Genomic DNA, 21,029 nt, shown 5'->3' with positions numbered 1-21,029 from the left:
TATGTATACTATTTATCACCTTGCTTAGATTTATAGATAACATAAAATGTTTGAAAACCTTAAAGACTTGGTAATTCTACCCTAGTCAAATATAAAATTTCTTAATCATATTTAAATTTTGAATTACTTACAAAATAAAAGAAAAAAAAGCAGAAAGAAACCTTATTTTGTAATTAAAGATTTGAAAGTTTTATTTGAATTCCACTTGAAAAATGTGGGGTGGCACACATTGGTATCTGTAAAATGGGTAATAACATGCATGCAAGATATTCTGAAAAAAAAAAGATTCACCTCTTTTTGTAAATAAAGATTCATTGGAAATCAACCACATTGATTTACTTAAATCCCTTTAAGTCAGGAACCTCATAGTACAAATGTTCTCAGATGTTGTCACAGGCTTGCTCTAGCTTTACTTGCAGCTTTGTATAGAGAATTATAATTCATTTTTATAAAGATTTTATTTATTTGAGAGAGTTACAGACAGTGAGAAGGAGAAACAGAGAGATAGGTCTTCTGTCCACTGGTACACTCCCTAGATGGCCACTGCAGCTGGAGCTGTGCCGATCTGAAGCCAGGAGCCAGGAGCTTCCTCTGGTCTGCCAATGGGTGCAGGGGCCCAAGGACTTGGGCCATCTTCTACTGGTTTCCCAGGCCACAGCAGAGAGCAGGATTGGAAGTGGAGCAGCCGAGACCTGAATCGGCACCCATATGGGATGCTGGCACTTCAGGCCAGGGCATTAACCCACTGCGCCACAGCACTGGCCCTGAGAATTATAATTCTTAAAAACATAAAGCTGCTGAAAACCCAATGAGAGCATTTCAGGCATGGAAATCAAAGACACTGTGGCAAAAAAATGATCTACATGAAAAGTCTCTGTGAGTGAGATCCCAGTAGAAAGAAGGGGCCATCAAAGAAGAATGTACTTTTCTCTTAAGGGAGGAGAGAACTTCCACTTTGCTTATGGCCTTGTCTAAATACTGTTGGAGTTTGTGGACTCAAAATGCTTCCATAGCCTTGGCAGCTCATAACAAGAGCCTCAGGTGATCACTGATATCATAAATAAGAGTGTCGGCCAGCGCCGTGGCTCAACAGGCTAGTATTCGGCCTTGTGGTGCTGGCACACCAGGTTCTAGTCCCAGTCAGAGCACAGATCCTGTCCCGGTTGCCCCTCTTCCAGGCCAGCTCTCTGCTGTGGCCAGGGAGTGCAGTGGAGGATGGCCCAAGTGCTTGGGCCCTGCACCCCATGGGAGACCAGGATAAGCACCTGGCTCCTGCCATCGGAACAGCATGGTGCGCCGGCCGCAGCGCGCCTACCACGGCGGCCATTGGAGGGTGGACCAATGGCAAAAAGGAAGACCTTTCTCTCTGTCTCTCTCTCACTGTCCGCTCTGCCTGTCAAAAAATAAAAATAAAAAAATTTAAAAAAAAATAAATAAGAGTGTCAATTGGGAGGTGAAGCCAAGATGGCGGAATAGTGAGGGCATGCACCAATAGCCCAGGAAAAGATAATTTAATTAAAGTGGAGTTACTGTAGCCTCAGGAAAAGGCTCAGGAAAAAATTGCAGAGGAATCTCTTCCGGATCTAATGGATGTGACATGGAGGACCTACAGGGAGAGAAAGGTCACCCACCGCGTGGAAGCCAAGCCACAGGAGCCAAGCCACAGAGTCTGCATGCCAGCGCTGGAACGGGAGGTGAGACAAAAACCTCGGTAACCTGAGACATTGGTGGGGAAAGGCATAAAGAGCCTACAGGGAATTAGGCCTGAAGCCCCACTGGGTAAAGTTCAGCAGGCTGACTGGAGGAGAGAAAAAAATGAATTAATAAGGGGAACCAGCACAGACACTAGCCTCTCTCTCCACTCACCTTACAAAGCCAAGCAAGACAAAGAGCAGGCACCATTTTGCATATGGAAAGTGGCACCCACAATTAGCCAAGCAGAAAACCTGACTGGTGGGGAGAAATAACAGGAGGTTAAGAACTAATGAAAGTGTGGAGCTAACGAACCGAGACTATGAAAATCTGGGGGGGGGGTGAGAGAACTCACCGAGTACACAAACTTGGTAACCTGGACAACCAGGTGAGAGACTGCAGAGAAATTTGAGACCACACTGAGGGCTGCATAAACTCTGTGTGGTCCCAGGGGTAAGCAGACGAATACCCACAGGGGCCAGATTTCATACATCAACTACCCTCAATTCCACTCAGCTGTGTGGAATTACTTCCCAACTGAGTCAAAAAAAGAGAGAGAGAGAGAGAGCGAGCCAGTGAGAGAACAATCTGGGTGAGTCACCTTCGGTGCACCCTTAACCCTGAAGAACCAAACAGAGCTCTCTGGCCACACCCATCACAGCCTTTAAGGATCTATCAAAAGCAGACAGTCCACTAAATCTAGAGTCCAAGTATAACAAGAAAAAACACTACAGCAAAGAAACCAAAGAATATCTCCAATATGCCAAAAAACAAATGCAGAAACAGAGGTAACAAGAACAAAGAAGACACTATGATGCCCCCAAATGAACAAGACACCCCAATTCAAGATTATGAAGATGATGAGATAGAAGAAATGTAAGAAGCAGATCTCAAAAAATTGATAAGAACATTAAGAAGTTCTCAAAAACAAATTCTTGAACTACAGAAATCCTTAATGGACAAGATAGAAAATCTCTCTCATGAAAATGAAATATTAAGGAGGAATCAAAATGAAATGAAACAACTAGTAGAACAAGAAACTGTGATAGTGATGAGAAATCATAATGAAATGAAGAATTCAATAGATCAAATGACAAACACATTAGAGAGCCTGAAAAACAGAATGGGTGAAGCAGAAGAGAGAATATCGGACTTAGAAGACAGAGAACAGGAAAGGAAACAGGCAAACCAAAGAAAAAAAGAGGAAATTAGAAATCTAAAAATATTGTCAGGAATCTACAGGATACTATTAAAAAACCCAACATTCGGGTTCTAGGAGTTCCTGAAGGCATGGAGAGGGAGAAAGGATTAGCAGGCCTTTTTAGTGAGATACTAGCAGAAAATTACCCAGGTTTGGAGAAGGACAGAGACATCCAAGTACAGGAAGCTCATAGAACCCCTAAAAACAAGACCAAAAGAAATCCTCACCATGACACGTCATAATTAAACTCACCACAGTGAAACATAAAGAAATGATCCTAAAATGTGAAAGAGAGAAATGTCAGATTTATTTAAAAGATTTGTTAAGGGACCTAAAGGGAGAATTTGACCCCAGTACAATAGTACTGGGGGACTTCAATACTCCACTCTCAGAGATAGACAGATCATCAGGACAGAAGATCAACAAGGAGACAGTAGATTTAAATGACACTATAGCCCAAATGGATCTAACAGATATCTACAGAACTCTTCATCCTACACATGAAGAATTTACATTCTTCTCAGCAGTACATGGAACCCTCTCTAGGATTGACCACACACTAGGCTATAAAGCAAGTCTCAGCAAATTCAAAAGAATTAGAATCATACCATGCAGCTTCTCAGACCATAAAGGAATGAAGTTGGAAATTAGCAACTCGGGAATCCCTAGAGCATATGCAAACACATGGAGATTGAACAACATGCTCCTGAATGAACAGTGGGTCATAGAGGAAATTAAAAGAGAAATCAAAAATTTTCTGGAAGTAAATGAGGATAACAGCACAACATACCAAAACCTTGGGATACAGCAAAAGCAGTGTTAAGAGGAAAGTTTACATCAATAGGTGCCTACAACAAGAAATTGGAAAGGTACCAAATAGATGAGCTTTCAAGTCATCTCAAGGATCTAGAAAATCTGCATCAAACCAGACCCAATTCTAGTAGAAGAGAAATAATGAAAATCAGAGAAGAAATCAACAGGATTGAATCCAAAAAAAAATTACAAAAAATCAGCCAAACGAGGAGCTGGTTTTTTGAAAAAATAAACAAAACTGACACCCCACTGGCCCAACTAACTAAAAAAAGAAGAGAAAAGACCCAAATCAATAAAATCAGAGATGAAAAAGGAAACATACCAACAGACACCATAGAAATAAAAAGAATCATCAGAAATTGCTACAAGGACTTGTATGCCAGGGAAATCTATCAGAAATGGATAGATTCCTGGACAAATACAACCTACCTAAAGTGAGCCAGGAAGACATAGAAAACCTAAACAGACCCATAACTGAGACAGAAATTGAAACAATAATAAAGGCCCTCCCAACAAAGAAAAGCCCAGGACCAGATGGATTCACCGCTGAATTCTACCAGACATTTAAAGAAGAACTAACTCAAATTCTTCTCAAACTATTCAGAGCAATTGAAAAAGAGGGACTCCTCCCAAATCCTTTCTATGAAGCCAGCATCACCTTAATTCCCAAGCCGGAAAAAGATGCAGCATTGAAAGAGAATTACAGACCAATATCCCTGATGAACAAAGATGCAAAAATACTCAATAAAATTCTGGCCAATAGAATGCAACAACACATCAGAAAGATCATCCACCCAGACCAAGTGGGATTTATCCCTGGTATGCAGGGATGGTTCAATATTTGCAAAACAATCAACATGATACACCACATTAACAGACTGCAGAAGAAAAACCACATGATTCTCTCAATAGATGCAGAGAAAGCATTTGATAAAATACAACACCCTTTCATGAAGAAAACCCTAAGCAAACTGGGTATGGAAGGAACATTCCTCAATATAATCAAAGCAATTTATGAAAAACCCACGGCCAACATCCTATTGAATGGGGAAAAGTTGGAAGCATTTCCACTGAGATCTGGTACCAGACAGGGATGCCCTCTCTCACCACTGCAATTCAATATAGTTCTGGAAGTCTTAGCCAGAGCCAATAGGCAAGAAAAAGAAATTAAAGGGATACAAATTAGGAAGGAAGAACTCAAACTATCCCTCTTTGCAGATGATATGATTCTTTATTTAGGGGACCCAAAGAACTCTACTAAGAGACCGTTGGAACTCATCGAAGAGTTTGGAAAAGTAGCAGGACATAAAATCAATGCACAAAAATCAATACCCTTTGTATACACAGGCAATGCCACGGCTGAGGAAGAACTTCTAAGATCAATCCCATTCACAGTAGCTACAAAAACAATCAAATACCTTGGAATAAACTTAACCAAGGACGTTAAAGATCTCTACGATGAAAATTACACAACCTTAAAGAAAGAAATAGAAGAGGATACCAAAAAATGGAAAAATCTTCCATGCTCATGGATTGGAAGAATCAATGTCATCAAAATGTCCATTCTCCCAAAAGCAATTTGTACATTCAATGCAATACCCATCAAGATCCCGAAGACATTCTTCTCAGATATGGAAAAAATGATGCTGAAATTCATATGGAGACACAAGAGACTTCAAATAGCTAAAGCAATCTTGTACAACAAAAACAAAGCCGGAGGCATCACAATACCAGATTTCAGGACATACTACAGGGAAGCTGTTATCAAAACAGCATGGTACTGGTACAGAAACAGATGGATAGACCAATGGAACAGAATAGAAACACCAGAAATCAACCCAAACATCTACATCCAACTCATATTTGATCAAGGATCCAAAACCAATTCCTGGAGTAAGGACAGTCTATTCAATAAATGGTGCTGGGACAACTGGATTTCCACATGCAGAATCATGAAGCAAGACCCATACCTTTCACCTTACACAAAAATTCACTCAATATGGATTAAAGAGTTAAATCTATGACCCGACACCATCAAATTATTCAAGAGCATTGGAGAAACCCTGCAAGATATAGGTACAGGCAAAGACTTCTTGGAAAATACCCCAGAAACACAGGCAGTCAAAGCCAAAATTAACATTTGGGATTGCATCAAATTGAGAAGTGTCTGTATTGCAAAAGAAACAGGAAAGTGAAGAGGCAACCGACAGAATGGGAAAAAATATTTGCAAACTACGCAACAGATAAAGGGTTGATAACCAGAATCTACAAAGAAATCAAGAAACTCCACAACATCAAAACAAACAACCCACTTAAGAGATGGGCCAAGGACCTTAATAGATATTTTTCAAAAGAGGAAATCCAAATGGCCAACAGACACATGAAAAAATGTTCAAGATCACTAGCAATCAGGGAAATGCAAATCAAAACCACAATGAGGTTTCACCTCACCCCGGTTAGAATGGCTCACATTCAGAAATCTACCAACAACAGATGCTGGAGAGGATGTGGGGAAAAAGAGACACTAACCCACTGTTGGTGGGAATGCAAACTGGTTAAGCCACTATGGAAGTCAGTCTGGAGATTCCTCAGAAACCTGAATATAACCCTACCATTCAACCCAGCCATCCCACTCCTTGGAATTTACCCAAAGGAAATTAAATTGACAAACAAAAAAGAAGTCTGCACATTAATGTTTATTGCAGCTCAATTCACACTAGCTAAGACCTGGAACCAACCCAAATGCCCACCAACAGTAGACTGGATAAAGAAATTATGGGACATGTACTCCATAGAATACTATACAGCAGTAAAAAACAATGAAACCCGGTCATTTGCAACAAGATGAAGGAATCTGGAAAGCATCAAGGGACAAATATCATATGTTTTCCCTGATCAGCGACAACTAACTGAGCACCAAAGGGGAAACCTGTTGAAGTGAAATGGACACTATGAGAAACAGTGACTTGATCAGCTCTTGTCCTGACTGTTGATGTACAATGTAATACTTTATCCATTTTAGTATTTTTTTTCTAGTACTAGTGGTTGAATTCTGTAATTAGCACACAATTATTCTTAGGTGTTTAAATTTTAACTGAAATATGATCCCTATTAGGAATTGGAAAACATTATTCTGAGTGAAATAAGCCAGTCCCAAAGGGACAAATATCATATGTTCTCCCTGATCAGTGACAACTAATCAAGCACCAAAAAGGAAACCTGTGAAAGTGAAATGAACACTATGAGAAATGGTGACTTGATCAGCCCTTGCCCTGACTGTTGATGAACAACTTAATACGTTATCCCTCTTAGTATTTTTGTTTGTTTGTTCTACTTAGTACTTTTGGTTGAATACTGCAATCAATAAACAGTTATTATTAAGTGTTGAAACTTAACTGAAAAGTGATCGCTGTTAAATATAAGAGTGGGAATAAGAGAGGGAAGAGATGTGCAATTTGGGACATGCTCAAGCTGACTTGCCCCAAACGGTAGAGTTAGAAACATAAAAGGGGATTCCAGTTCAATCCCATCAAGGTGGCATGTACCAATGCCATCTCACTAGTCCAAGTGATCAATTTCTGTTCACAATTGATCATAATGATAGGACTAAGAGCCAAAGGGATCACATAAACAAGATTAGTGGCTGCAAATACTAATGGATAGTACAAAAAAGGGAGAGAACGATCCAACATGGGAAGCGAGATACACAGCAGACTCATAGAATGGCAGATGTCCTAAACAGCACTCTGTCCTCAGAATCAGCCCTTAAGGCATGCAGATCTGGCTGAAATGCCCATGAGAGCATTTCAGGCATGGAAAACCAAGACACTCTGGCAAAAAAAATGACCTAAATGAAAGGTCTCTGTGAGTGAGATCCCAGTGGAAAGAACAGGTCATCAAAGAAGGAGGTACCTTTCTCTGAAGGGAGGACAGAACTTCCACTTTGACTATGACCTTGTCTAAATAAGATCAGAGTTGGTGAACTCAAAAGGCTTCCATAACCTTGGCAACTCATGACAAGAGCCTAGGGTGATTACTGATGCCATAAACAAAAGTGTAAATTTGTTAAGTCAACAACAGGAGTCACTGTGCACTTACTCCTCATGTAGGATCTCTGTTCTAATGTGCTGTACATTGTGATTTAATGCTATAACTAGTACTCAAACGGTATTTTTCACTCTGTGTTTCTATGTGAGTGCAAACTGTTGAAATCTTTACTTAATATATGCTAAACTGATCTTCTGTATATAAAGAGAATTGAAAATGAATCTTGATGTGAATGGAAGGGGAGAGGGAGCGGGAAAGGGGAGAGTTTCGGGTGGGAGGGAAGTTATGGGGGGAAGCCATTGTAGTCCATAAGCTGCACTTCGGAAATTTATATTCATTAAATAAAAGTTTTAAAAAAAGGAGTGTCAATTGTTCAATCAACAACAGGAGTCACTGTGCACTTACTTCTCATGTAGGATCTCTGTCCCAATGTGCTGTACATTGTGATTTAATGCTATAACTAGTACTCAAACAATATTTTTCACTCTGTGTTTCTATGTGAGTGCAAACTGTTGAAATCTTTACTTAATATATGCTAAACTGATCTTCTGTATATAAAGAGAATTGAAAATGAATCTTGATGTGAATGGAAGGGGAGAGGGAGCGGGAAAGGGGAGAATTACGGGTGGGAGGGAAGTTATGGGGGGGAAGCCATTGTAGTCCATAAGCTGCACTTTGGAAATTTATATTCATTAAATAAAAGTTTAAAAAAAAGTAATGTCAATTGTTCAATCAACAACAGGAGTCACTGTGCACTTGCTCCACATGTAGAACCTCTGTCCTTAATGAATTGTACTATGAGAATTAATAGTAAAACTTATCTTCAAACATTATTTTGTGCTTTGTGTGTCTGTGTGGGTGCAAACTGTTAAAATCTTTACTTAGTATAGAGTTGATCTTTTGTATATAATGATAATTAAAATTAATCTTAATGATGAATGGGATGGGAGAGGCAGTAGGAGGTGGGATGACCTTGGGTTGGGAGGGTGGGTATGGGGGGAAGAATTGCTATATTCCAAAAGTGGTACCTATGAAATTTATATTTGTTAAATAAAGGCTTTCTTAAAAAATAAAAATATAGTGTGTGTTCCCTAAGAAGCTAAAAGGGCCTGATATCTTTCAGAGTAATCTTAGTATTTAAAGCTCTGACTTTGAAATTGAATGATGACTACATGTGCTTGAAGATCCTCCCTCTTAGTTCCTTTTCAGTATGTGTGGCTCAGGCAATCCTTGAGTGGGAAAAGAGAATTCTAAATTCTAACTTTTGCAAGTTGGATTGTGGAATTGAGGGTTGCCACTGATCTGAAAATAACTGCAGTGCAGCTGGCACCCTACCACTGATTGTTCAGTATCATTCAAATCCTGCACTTGGAGACTACATGTATCCAACATTCTCCCTTTGTGTATCTATCTATTCCTTTGGGTATGTGCAGCCACATCTGTCCATCTTTTTTTAAAGATTGGTTTCCTTAATTGAAAGGCAGAGTTACAAAGAGGGAGGGGGAAGAAAAAGAGACAGAGATCTTAAATTAAAAAAAATATATAGCCCCAAAGAAATAGATCCACTATGGCCTTTTTTATGAAATGCATTTCTCATTCTCATAAACTCCATATTTTTCAAGATTTTTACAACTGTTAACCTGTTTATAATTTCATAGAATGAAAATCGTTGGTGTTCATTATTTTCTTTGCTTGAGTTCAGATCCAAATACTTGAAGAAAGAAACTATTATGGCAAATTGGGTACAGTTTTTATGCTTGAGAGATTTCAGCATGTTGTGTATTTTCAAACAGCTACAGCTTCATGCCTCCTGCTTCTGAAGCAGTGTATGGTGAGAGAGACTGTTATGCATTTGCATGTGTATTTTTAATATAAATATGTAACTTCCTTTACACTCTATGTTGCTAAGTCATAATTCACATGTATTGTTTTCTTATTAATAATGGGCCTTGTAATCTTGAACCATTTGCAAATAATAAATATGTACTACTGCATATTAGTAATATTTACTTTTCTTATATTTAATTCTCTTTTGTAAAGACTATTTTACATTCTTATGTAATATTTGATGCATACAAAAGAATATAATTGATATGCTGAGATATAAAACACAATAAACTAGCACTCCAAATCACTTAAGATTGGCACTGTATTTGGTTTTGGCAAGTGCTTGTTCTTTTATTATATATATATAAAATAAAATAAATATTATATAATATATTAATAATAAATGAATAGAATATAATATATAATTATATAAATATAATAAAATATATATATAAAACCTTGTACATTTAGGAAAAAAATTCCTTAAATGACATCTGATTTCCTGTTTATTCTACTTTACTGAGCTGGCATTGAAAGGGATCTCAGCATTTATTCAATCCTCCCATTACCGGCACTTGTGAAGAGCATTGTGGTTATAAAATGAAAGCAGCATTCCCACCTGAAAACATAAAACAGCAAAAAAGGAATCTTTTATGTAATGGAAACAAGTCTGGGAGACATCTGCTGGGAAGGAATGAAAAGCACAAGTGAGCTCCACGTCTTACTGAATTGGGCAGATTTTGCTATTGAGTTCCTCAGTTTTCATGAACTTACAGTGTCAGCAGCAAATGATAACATCATCACAACACATATTTTATATTATATGAATTCATGGTTGAAAGAAATTTCTACAAATAGTTTTGTCAAAATATTGTGGTTGCTACCAAAATTAAGCATCTAAAAATGTAACCATCTAAACCTTGAATTATGTATTTAAAATAAATACTCAGGTGAATTTTTACAAACAGCATTTCAGTTACTCTGGATAAATATAATAAGTCCATATAATTCCACAGCATCTGGTTTCAGAGTCAACACAAAGTCAGAAAATTAAACCGCCATGTACACAATAGTGAATTCACTAAAGAAACCAGCGCTGCTTGCTATGAGGCAAGTGGTAGGAGAAGGCCAGGAATGGGGGCAGGGAAGCATCAGCACCCTGTCCTGCAGCACAGACTTTGGCACCGGGGGAAATCTAGCAGAGCCTGGCAAGATGAGGCACCCCCAGCCTCCAGGACCTGCTGGGAAGCTGAGATACCTCAGCCAGCCCCAGAGTTCTCGAGTCTAATCTCAGAGCTGGACCCCATTGCTGATCTTGATGCCTTCAGTTCTAGCACCTAAGGCAGCCCACAAGGTGGCCAATGGTCCAGGTGACTTCCTGTGTCCCCATGCCAACCCTCTTCCCAAAGCCAATGCACCACAAGAAGATAAAAAGATAAAGTTATTTTAAAATGGGCAGTTTTGAGAACAGGTGCAAAGTCACAGCACCATTAAATCACAAACAGATTTAGGTTTGCTCACTGTTTCTCAGTCCTCCCTTTCCTCTCTGCTCCCGTGACTGCATATTTTGCTGCTATTCTGATGGGGAAAAATGCAAAATGCCTGTTTTCTCTTTTGTGGTTTGAAGAGTTATTTAGAGCTGGACTTGGGATCAAATTCAAGGTTTTCTTTTTCTGTGGAGTGTTTTAGCCATTACATCTAAATGCTTGACTGTGAGCATCACTTTTCCAGGCCTTTCTGAGAGGATGCAGTTTATTTTCACAAGTATTACACAGATATTATCTTTCATCATAGAGCACAGCTGCTGTTGGCATTCAGCTCATTTTTTTATCTGTAGACAATAAAATTCATTTGATCTGCCTTCTATATTTGATTTTTTCACTTAATATGTTTCAAATGATACATTTTCAGCATTTTGTTTGCTTTCCTCCTGTTACAAATTTTATACTAGGACTAGAGGGCCAATCCATGGCAGTTACTCATACAGCCTCTATTAGTCTTCAATAACTGACTGATGTTTTCTGAATTTTTTTGCCAAGTTGCAGTTTTTCCTCATCCTAAGCCACAAGCCTTCCCACATGTATCACCACAGTGACACCTAGAAGTTTAACAACAATTTGCTTGAAAATGGGGTGTTTTCAGAATTGGTGACTAATGATGGCACCATTCAAACACAAAAGGGTTTATGCTCTCTTTCTTTTTCTCTGAGCACTTCAGTTACTCAAGTGTATATAAACCCTGACAGTTCATGTGAATGCAAATTCTGCCATTTAGGGTTAGAAGTAAGTGTAGGGCTAGATATAGGATGAGTGTTAGGGTTATAATTAGGACTAGGATGAGAGCTAGGACTGGTGTTAAGGTTTAGAATGAGTGTTATTATTAAGGCTATTGTTAGAGTTGGGGTTAGGGTAAGATTTAGAGCTAGGTTTATGTTTACTGTTGGTGCTAGTATTAGGCTTATGGCAAGAGTTGGGGCTAGTTTTAGGATTAGGGTTCTGTTAAGTTTAGGCTTAGGTCTAGGTTAGATTAAAAGCCATGGTTAGGGTTATGGTTAGGGCTAGGCTTAGGGTTAGGGCTACACATAGAGTTATGTTTAGCTTTAGGGTTAGAATATTGATTAGGTCTAGGACTAGTGTTATATTTAGGATTAGATTTGTGATTAGAGTTATAGATAGGGTTAAGACTATTGTTAGGCCTAGGGATAGAGCTAGGATTAGGGATAAGTTTAGGTGTAGGGCTAGGGATAGAGTTAGAGCTGTGGTTTTATATACATTATATATATAATATGTACAATATATATGGTTATAAATGTATATGGTTATATATGGTTATATATCTATATATAATATATAGAGAGAGCTGTGGTTATATATAATATAAAGTTGTAGTTGAAGTTAGGGTCATCTTCACTAGGATGAGGCTTAGTCTTTGGTTAGCATGATGGTTAGTTTAAGGCTAGTGTTAGATATAGCATTAAAGTTAGCTTCAGGACTATGTTTAAGTTCACACTGAATGCTAGTTTGTTTTATGGTTAGGCCTAAGCAGCAAGATAGGATTAGTGTTGGGGTGAGATTTAAAATTAGTTTAAGATTAGGGTTATATTTAGTTCTATGGTAAATTTTAGAGTTAGAGCCAGAGTTAGGACTATGGTTAGAGCTAGTGTGATAGTTAAAGTTAGGACTATGGATAGGTTTTAGGCCAGGGTTAGGGCTAGGGTTAAGGCAGGGTTAGGTTTAAGTTTTGGTATTAGTGTTGGGGTTAGAGTTGGGGCTCATATTAGGATTAAGGTTAGTGCTTGAGTAATTAAGGCTAAAGTTAGGGATAGGATTAGAGTTTAGATTGTGTTAAAGCACCATGTTGGGATACAATTAGGATTTTGGCTAAGTATAGGATTAAGGTAAGGTTATGGTTAAGATGAGGGCCAAATTTAGGGTTAATGCTTTGTCTAGGGATAGACCTAGTATTAGGCTTCAGAATTGGTTTAGATCTAGGATTAGATTTAGGGTTAGGGCTAGGACTAAGGCTAGGGCTAGGGCCAAGGTAAGGATTAGGGCTTGGATTAATGTTATAATTCGGTTTATTTTTATAAAATGAAAAGCAATAAAGACATAGTAATATGAATAGCAATCATATTTTTAAGAATTCCTCCTAATAAATCTCATGTTGATTCTAAAACTGAGGTGAAAGACTGGAATTTAGGTGGATCTACAGAACATGGACACAGAGACAGACCATATCATCCCAAACTGGCTACTGCCTAAAAATAGGTGTTCAATTCTAAGTTTTAAAGGACATTTTAAAACTAACCAATGGCAGAGACATCTAGGTTAACATATCCCAACTATAATTAAACTAAGGAGAGAATTACTTGGTTACTTCCCAAGAATCTTTAGTAAACTGATTTTAGTTGATCTTTCTTAATATTTGCTCTTCATTATGGTAGTTCAGTTATTTCCTTATGTACTATAAAACATTTGTTGAACCAGATACACTAGAAAAGATAATATAAGGGCAGTTCAAAAGGTTTGCAGAAAATGGAGTTAAAAGTTGTTTATTTTGTGAATTTTTTAATCTATGCAGTTTTCTCAAAATAAACATTTCCATGAACTTTTTGAAGCATCCTCATGCATCTTAAGATACTCTTCCAGAATGATATATCGACTCCACTGACTTATGTTACACATCCACATGAGTGGAGATGCAATCTGTAGGTTGTATCATCTTGATGTTTCTGTATGCCTTGTACCACACAAAGAAGATCCCTGTCCGTCTCTGACAGGATAATATTAATCTTATTCTCCAAGTGGGCACCCAGAATATCACAAAGGTCAGAAGGAAAGCCTCATTCAGTGTTACTGTGTTCACAGAGAATGGCATTTATTCCTTAGGAAGTAGCATCCAGACCATCATAATGGGACATTCCACCTGTGAGGTACAGGTCTGCTTCCACACCTTGCAGGATGCTGCTCTCAGAACCAGCAGACAGGGCCACAGCTTTGACTCATGATGCTAAGGTCCTTCCTACCCCAAGAGCTAAGTAAATATGAGTTAGTTTGAGGTGTCTTTTGATTTGCTCAATCATGGTTGCCAGGGCAACAGATTCATCCAGGGTGCATGATTGACCCATTCCAGTATGTAGAGCAAAGGCTTCTGCAGTGACAGAATTTCAGTTCTCTGGCAAAGTTATCTGTTTTGAGAGAGCTGAGCCACCACCTGTATCAAAGTCTTCTCAGTACAATTCAGGCTGATCCTTATTTTTCTCTTCATCAATCCTAGCAGAAAAAGAAGTGACAGGAACACCTTCAACTTCTCTCACTGCAGACACAACTTTGTCCATATCTTGGGTATGCTTAATGTTGAATTGTACTCAGTGGTTCCCTCTATAAGATAGCCATGAGTTTTGGAAGGATGTATATGCCTGGATGTGCAGGCTCCAAGCCCTTTGGAAAACCACTTTTTCAATCCCTGGGGTGCAGCATCATAGGCTGTGTGAAGAGAGTAGATGCCAACTCTGTTCTCCAAAGCCCAGAACACCAGGCGCCCCTTTCAGGACATCCAGGTAATATGCTTTATGTGTAGGAAAATAGGTGGAAGGTAGGAAAAAATGAGATCTGCCTTCTTATGCAGAGCCTCCTCCATCACCTTCTCAGTCAAGTCATTGGTCAGGAAGAATGTATTTATAGTTTGTGGTGGGCTTGGTTCCACCAGCAACCCAATATTGTCCCAACTCTCAGCAGAAGACAGGGATGCAGTCATTCAAGGAGGAAATGAGAGTCTTCAGACCCATGAAGGAACAGGAAGAATTGCAGTTCAGAGATTACATAAACCAGACTGTCATGGGGACCAGGCATAAGCAAGATGACAACATACAGCAATTGGGCAAAACTCAATTTGAGTCCAGGTACATCTCCATAGCCCTTAATCTGTCTTTTTACATTGGCTTTTGTTTTCTAAACATCATTTTTTCAAGTTGTATATTTGGATTGCAGAACAGTTTGTAAGACAAATTTTTTAACGTGCATTGTTAAAAATGTTCTGAGTGAAGCTAATTGTCAACTTTATTAAGGAGGATTGCTTTCTGTCCACCTAGTGTAAAAATAAAATCAAGTAATAAAAAATCAGTTTATAAATTTAAAGGCAAAGAAACAGAAAGATCTGAAATTAGACCTGATAGAAAATGAGGAGTCCAACAAAATCCCATTATGTTGATTTAAGACATGGCTGGCTTGTACTAATACCATATACAAATAAAAAAGAAGAACGAATGCTGCATGTTTCATTTGAGATTCATCAAATGTGAGATATTATTTGAACAGCTGCAAAGAAGCATTCAAGATGGAGAAGGAACTATAGTCTAAAGGTCATGGAAGACGTTCATACTGGAAAGAGAAGTGTCTGATTACAGATGGCAAAATCAGTCAGGCAGAATCAGAGATTGGTATGAATGGGAGATTAGAGGGAATACCTAGATGGGTAATGTTAAGGAGAATGCAGATGGTTTCAGGAGGAAAATACAAGAAACCATCAGTGGAGCTCTGATAGAAACAGAGAGGAATTACCAGGGGAAAATCATATATAGTACTTTCAAATATGACAAAGAAAAACATTTAAATGGGCATTATGCATTTAGTGTAGTGGTTATGATGCCTATTTTTTTTTGACGGGCAGAGTTAGACAGTGAGAGAGAGAGAGACAGAGAGAAAGGTCTGCCTCCCATTTGTTCACCCCCAAATAGACACTATGGCCTTCGTGTTGTGCCAATCCGAAGTCAGGAGCTAGGTGCTTCCTCCTGGTCTCCCATGTGGGTGCAGGAGCCCAAGCACTTGAGCCATCATCCACTGCCTTTCCGGGCCACAGCAGAGAGCTGGACTGGAAGAGGAGCAACTGGGACAGAGCTGGCACCCCAACTAGGACTAGAACCTGGAGTACTGGCGCCGCAGGCTGAGGATTAGCCTAGTGAGCTGCGGTGCTGGCCTATGATGCCTATTAAGAAATCCTGGTTCTACTTTAGAGTGCCTGGATGTGACTTCCAGAATCAATTAATTAGGCTTTTATCATACCTCTGAGAGACTGGGACTACATTTCTGGCTCTTGTATTCAGTCTTGGCCCAGGTCTGGCTGCTGTGGGTGTTGAGGGAATGAATTAATGCAAAAAAGTGTTCTCTCTACCTATATGTCTCATTCTACCTATTCCCTTTCTCTTGAAGATAAAACTATTTTTTAGACATGACAAAAGATTCAATTAATACAATGATTAGAGAATAGCCTTTGGCTCTGACTATAATTTATGTTACTGGTAAGTGTTTCAGGGCTTTAATTAAGACTAATTTGAGTAGGTTAAAATTCAAATGTATAATATAATGATTTGCCTGAAAATATAACATTAAAAAGTGTCTGCACAACCTACATTAATAGACTGAGAGAAATGCATGGAGAATTATTTAAGGCCACACAATAGATTCTGTCCTCCACACACTCCTGGTCTTATCTATATATAAGTACAGGCTCCAAAAAACTCTCAAAGATCATACTGTTTTAGCAATTCCAAAATAACCTAAATAACCTGTTTATGTTTTTTTTTTTTAATTTGACAGGTAGAGTTAGACAGTGAGAGAGAGGTCTTCCTTCTGTTTGTTGGTTCAGCCCCCAAATGGCAGCTACGGATGGCACTGTGCTGATCTGAAGCCAGGAGCCAGCTGATTCCTCCTGGTCTCCCATTCAGGTGCAGGGACCCAAGCACTTGGGCCATCCTCCACTGCCTTCCTGGACCACAGCAGAAAGCTGGACTGGAAGAGGAGAAACCGGGACTAGAACCCATATGGGTTCTAGTGCCCATTTGAGATACTGGCACCACAGGCGGAGGATTAACCAACTAAGCCATGGCACTGACCCCTGTTTATGTTTTAACACTAGATAATTCTTTTTTTTTATTTTTGACAGGCAGAGTGGACAGTGAGAGAGAGACAGAGAGAAAGGTCTTCCTTTTTGCCATTGGTTCACCCTCCAATGGCCGCTGCGGCCGGCGCACTGCGCTGATCTGATGGCAGGAGCCAGGTGCTTCTCCTGGTCTCCCATGGGGTGCAGAGCCCAAGCACTTGGGCCATCCTCCACTGCACTCCCTGGCCACAGCAGAGAGCTGGCCTGGAAGAGGGGCAACCGGGACAGAATCCGGTGCCCCGACCGGGACTAGAGCCAAGTGTGCTGGCGCCGCAAGGCAGAGGATTAGCCTAGTGAGCCGCGGCGCCGGCCAACACTAGATAATTCTTGGCTCTGCAGCATATTGAGTGTTTATTTCCAGCCTTGAACTAAAACACTATGCACAACATCATCTTTATGACTCATAAATGTTCTGTTTCAGAATACACCTCATAGGTATTTAGCAAATTTTCTCTTAATTTTTAATTTGAAATGTAACAAATATGTCTTTTTGCTATAGCATCAGAAAGACAAGAGACTGTCTAAAGCCATACCACCCTGAACCTCCCACCCCCAATCTCATCTGATCTTGGAAACTAAGATGGGTCAGGCATGGTTAGTACATGGATGGGAGAAAAACAAGATACTAATTTGCTCTCAGCTTACATGGCTCTATTGTCTTATAACCATGCCAATTTTATCTTGTTCATGTGCATTCTCTAATGATGAATGTTGTGTTTGCCTTTCCATTTTAATTAACAAATTTTCATAAAGGTCCTAAAGCACAATGTAAAATGAACTGAGGAATGATGAAGTAAGCAAGTTACTGAGATATATTAATTTCTCTGGTCTTAGAAACATGTAGACATGTAGAAGTCAATAGAACTATACCTAGAAGAGAAAATGAAAGGAGGTGGTAGTGAGAGAACTGGTCAGGATTGTACCTACATTCTACTGTGCAAAACAAGATTATGATAGAAATGTATACAGAATAACAGATATAGAATCTGGAAGAACAAAAACAATAAACCTCCCTCTGCAAGAATAGATTTACCCATGATTACAGGCTGGAAAGACATTCTTGAAAGGGCACTCACAATTTATTAATTGGTAAAGATTAAACACAACTTAGTTTCATGAAGACATTCATTTGCTACTGATTTTGTAAAAAAAAATAAAGATAGTAAAGATAACATAATTTTAAGAATTATTATCCAAATAAATTACAGAATTCCAAAGAAAGATCATGTGTCACTAACAACTGAACAATGGAAAAATAATTCAATGATATTAACTATGTTCCTCTTAATACAGGGATACCCTTAGGATGCCATGTTAGCATTTTTCAATAGAGTATCTCCAGATTTTATATACCTAAAATTCCATAAAAAGCATGCATGTTGGAGGATTCCAAGATGGTGGAATAGGGAAGTGCATATACTAGTGGTAACTAGTTTCAAAAAATGTTGGAAGTACATTATTGAGGAAGAGTTAGAGAAAACTGTGGTGGAAATTCTACAGGAGAGAAATGCCATGGATCTGTGTGGAAGATGCAGACATGCAGCATGAACACAGACACAACAGATGCCAGCAGCCAAGAGGAGGAGAAAGCACCAGCTTTGGAGAGTGAGGTGAGATCAGACTGCAGTAACCCATACCACTGGTGATATAGACAGAGGGAGACTTTGACATGAGTCTGGCCTGGAGCTCTGAGGGGGAAAGTGTACCCGCTGAGCCAGTAAAAAACAAGGGGGGCATGTTTCTCTCACTACATTCACTAAACAATGGTGCTCTATAATCAGTTGAGAGAAGGTGGGCACCATTTTGGACAGAAACAGAAGATGCAGAAGCTCTTGTGCACATGCTCAGCACCTGGCTGAGACAAGAAGCCATCTTCTAACAGTAGCAGTGGCAGCAGCTTGAATGCATGCAACTTGCAACTGATGGGGAGAAGGAAGCATTTGGTTGGTGGCTATTGTGCATGTGTGTGATCCAGAGATTCTAACAGAAGGAAAACTCCATGTTCCCCAGTGACTTTGAGTCTGGCTGGGCAAATTGACTAGAGTCTGTGCACCCACATATTACTGAGGGCCCCACAATCTCTCAACATGTCACAGGCTCCAGTGCTCAAACTGTCGAGGCTCTGGGAATGTCTCTGCCTCTCTGTGAATGAGACAGTCTAGCAAGGTGGATCAAATCTTCTGCACCCATTGACAGTGGGAGCCCTGTGTGCTGAGACTGTGGAAACTCTGTGACTGCATAAGAAGGCACAGGATATAGCTGGTTCTCTGGACAACCAATGTGAGCTGCTCTACAGGCACTTATCAAAAGAGAAAATTTTAAAAACCACAGGCAAGTGAAAAATGCTCAATATCACTAGTCACCAGAGAAATACAAATCACAATCACAATGAGGTTTGACCTCACCCCTGTCAGAGTGGCTCTCATACAGAAATCAACAATCAACAAATGCTGGCCAGAATGTGGGGAAAAGGCATCTTAATCCACTATTGGTGGGAAAATAAACTAGCACAGCTATTGTGGAAGACGTATGGAGACACCTCAGAAACTTGAACGTAGATATACCATATGACTCAGCAATCTTAATCCTGGGAATTAATCTAAGTGAAATGAAATAGGCATATGAGGGGCTAGCACTATGGTGCAGTAGGTTAATGCCCTGGCATCCCATATGGGCACCGGTTCTAGTCTTGCCTGCTCCTCTTCCGATCCAGCTCTCTGCTATAGCCTGGGATAGCAGTGGAAGATGGCCCAAGTCCTTGGGCCCCTGCACCACATGGGAGACCTGGAGGAAGCTCCTGGCTTCTGGCTTCAGATCAGTGCAGCTCTGGCCATTTCAGTCATCTGGGGAGTGAACCAGCAGGTAGACGACCTCTCTCTCTGTCTCTACCTCTCTCTGTAACTCTGTATTTCAAATAAATTAAATCTTAAAAAAAGAAATAGGCATATGAAGGAGCTTTCTGTATCCTCATGTTCATTGCAGCACAATTAACAATAGCTAAGATATTGATTCAACCTAGATGTCCATCAACTGATGACTGGATAAAAAATGTGATATATATATATATAAGTACATACTTATATATGTATTTATAATAAACAACTACTCAGCTATAAAATATAATGAAATCCTTTGTTTTGCACCAAAATGAATACAATTGAAAACCATTAAATTTAGTGAAATAAGCCAATCCCAAAAAAGACAAATACCTTATGTTCTCCTTGATCTGTGGTAACTAATAGAGCAGCAAAAAATGGAATGTATAGGAGTGAAATTGACATTTTGAGAGTTTATGATTGTTTACAGCCCTTGTCTCTTCTGCTGAACAACAGTGCTGTACTCTTTACTTAGTATAGGGTGAATCTTAAGAGTAAAAAGTCCTCTGAAATTAGATCAGTGTAGGAAGTAGGGCTGACACTGTGGAGTAGTGGGGAGAACTGTGCCCAGTTTCAGTCCCAGAGGCTCCACTTCCAATCCAGCTCCCTGATAATGTGTCTGGAAAAGATCAGATCACTCAGGGGCTTGGGCCCCAGCAACCACGTGGGAAACTTGGAAGAAGCTCCTGGCTCCTGGCTTTGGACCAGCCCATCTCCAGCCATCACAGCCATGTGGGGAGTAAACCAGTGGATGGAAAATCTCTCTCTGTCTCTTCCTTCCTTTGTCTTTGTAACTTTGCCTTTCAAATAAAAAAATGAATAGATATTTAAGGAAAAATAAGACAGGGAATTAGAGAGAAAGGATGAGAGAGAATGTGTGGGTGGGAGAGAGGATAAGGTGGGAAGTATCACTATGTTCCTAAATCTGTATATATGAAATACATGAAATCTGTTTACCTTAAATTAAAAAAATTAAAAACTGACATTTAATTTCAATAGCTGTGACATAGAATAACTACAATAAAAAATTCTACTTGTAGGCCAAATAAATTGGAATAGTAATAAAAATGCAATATAATGTTTAAAATGGTCTGACTTTAACATGTATCATCCCAGATGATGTATTGGAAACCTAA

At 39.3% G+C, this 21,029-nt stretch overlaps 1 pseudogene; it reads right to left on the bottom strand.

Annotated features, from left to right (window-relative positions):
• Positions 1 to 13,957: 13,957 nt before the first annotated feature.
• Positions 13,958 to 14,948, bottom strand: LOC133761190 (NIF3-like protein 1; annotated as a pseudogene).
• Between the last annotated feature and the right edge of the window lie 6,081 nt (positions 14,949 to 21,029).

This window comes from Lepus europaeus, chromosome 5 (genome assembly GCF_033115175.1).
Source record: "Lepus europaeus isolate LE1 chromosome 5, mLepTim1.pri, whole genome shotgun sequence".
In the NCBI taxonomy this organism is placed as follows: domain Eukaryota; kingdom Metazoa; phylum Chordata; class Mammalia; order Lagomorpha; family Leporidae; genus Lepus; species Lepus europaeus.
The sequence above is the reverse complement of the archived record's forward strand: the minus strand, read 5'-3'. Positions and strand labels throughout refer to the sequence as shown.